Below are 2,500 nucleotides of genomic sequence, written 5' to 3'. Positions count from 1 at the left end.
CAAAAGTCAAAGTCAAAAGTAAATATTTTCCTCCGTGCACCTGGTGATCTGAAATGTGCACCTGGTGACCTGAAATGTGCACCTGGTGATCTAAAATATGCAACTGGTAACCCAAAAAAAAATTTTGGATGTTTTTTTGTATATGTTTCCTTACTTTTTCAAAGTCACTGTACATTTGCAATATGTTTTAATGGGCAGGTACCATCACGAATTTGTCATGCTCAAAATTCAAACTTTACTTTGCTCAAACTATACCTTGGTCAACTTGTATTACATATTTCTTTTTGTTTTACTTGTGCATAAGGCATATGTTTTCTCCATTTGCAATATGATGTCATAGGAAGTCAAAAGTCAAAGTCAAAAGTAAATATTTTACTCCGTGCACCTGGTGATCTGAAATGTGCACCTGGTGACCTGAAATGTGCACCTGGTGATCTAAAATATGCAACTGGTAACCCCAAAAAAAATTTTGGGATGTTTTTTTTGTTTATGTTTCCTTACTTTTTCAAAGTCACTGTGCATTTGCAATATGTTTTAATGGGCAGGTACCATCACGAATTTGTCATGCTCAAAATTCAAACTTTACTTTGCTCAAACTATACCTTGGTCAACTTGTATTACATATTTCTTTTTGTTTTACTTGTGCATAAGGCATATGTTTTCTCCATTTGCAATATGATGTCATAGGAAGTCAAAAGTCAAAGTCAAAAGTAAATATTTTACTCCGTGCACCTGGTAATCTGAAATGTGCACCTGGTGACCTGAAATGTGCACCTGGTGATCTAAAATATGCAACTGGTAACCCAAAAAAAAATTTTTGGGATGTTTTTTTGTTTATGTTTCCTTACTTTTTCAAAGTCACTGTGCATTTGCAATATGTTTTAATGGGCAGGTACCATCACGAATTTGTCATGCTCAAAATTCAAGCTTGTGATCTAAAATATGCAGCTGGTTACCCAACATTTTTTGGGATGTTTTTTTGTTTATGTTTCCTTACTTTTTCAAAGTCACTGTGCATTTGCAATATGTTTTAATGGGCAGGTACCATCACGAATTTGTTTATCGAATTTGTTTATGTTTCCTTACTTTTTCAAAGTCACTATGCATTTGCAATATGTTTCAATGGGCAGGTACCATCACGAATTTGTCATGCTCAAAATTTTTTAGATGTATTTTTTTTTGTTTCCTTACTTTTTCAAAGTCACTGTGCATTTGGAATATGTTTTAATGGGCAGGTACCATCACGAATTTGTTTATCGAATTTGTTTATGTTTCCTTACTTTTTCAAAGTCACTGTGCATTTGCAATATGTTTCAATGGGCAGGTACCATCACGAATTTGTCATGCTCAAAAAATTTTAGATGTATTTTTTTTGTTTCTTACTTTTTCAAAGTCACTGTGCATTTGGAATATGTTTTAATGGGCAGGTACCATCACGAATTTGTTTATCGAATTTGTTTATGTTTCCTTATTTTTTCAAAGTCACTGTGCATTTGCAATATGTTTCAATGGGCAGGTACCATCACGAATTTGTCATGCTCAAAAAATTTTAGATGTATTTTTTTTTGTTTCTTACTTTTTCAAAGTCACTGTGCATTTGGAATATGTTTTAATGGGCAGGTACCATCACGAATTTGTTTATCGAATTTGTTTATGTTTCCTTACTTTTTCAAAGTCACTGTGCATTTGCAATATGTTTCAATGGGCAGGTACCATCACGAATTTGTCATGCTCAAAAAATTTTAGATGTATTTTTTTTTGTTTCTTACTTTTTCAAAGTCACTGTGCATTTGGAATATGTTTTAATGGGCAGGTACCATCACGAATTTGTTTATCAAATTTGTTTATGTTTCCTTACTTTTTCAAAGTCACTGTGCATTTGCAATATGTTTCAATGGGCAGGTACCATCACGAATTTGTCATGCTCAAAAAATTTTAGATGTATTTTTTTTTGTTTCTTACTTTTTCAAAGTCACTGTGCATTTGGAATATGTTTTAATGGGCAGGTACCATCACGAATTTGTTTATCGAATTTGTTTATGTTTCCTTACTTTTTCAAAGTCACTGTGCATTTGCAATATGTTTCAATGGGCAGGTACCATCACGAATTTGTCATGCTCAAAATTTTTTAGATGTATTTTTTTTTGTTTCCTTACTTTTTCAAAGTCACTGTGCATTTGGAATATGTTTTAATGGGCAGGTACCATCACGAATTTGTTTATCGAATTTGTTTATGTTTCCTTACTTTTTCAAAGTCACTGTGCATTTGCAATATGTTTCAATGGGCAGGTACCATCACGAATTTGTCATGCTCAAAATTTTTAGATGTATTTTTTTTTTGTTTCCTTACTTTTTCAAAGTCACTGTGCATTTGGAATATGTTTTAATGGGCAGGTACCATCACGAATTTGTTTATCGAATTTGTTTATGTTTCCTTACTTTTTCAAAGTCACTGTGCATTTGCAATATGTTTCAATGGGCAGGTACCATCACGAATTGT

The sequence above is a fragment of the Oncorhynchus mykiss genome, unplaced genomic scaffold (genome assembly GCF_013265735.2).
Source record: "Oncorhynchus mykiss isolate Arlee unplaced genomic scaffold, USDA_OmykA_1.1 un_scaffold_701, whole genome shotgun sequence".
In the NCBI taxonomy this organism is placed as follows: Eukaryota; Metazoa; Chordata; class Actinopteri; order Salmoniformes; family Salmonidae; genus Oncorhynchus; species Oncorhynchus mykiss.
This window is presented reverse-complemented; position numbering follows the sequence as displayed.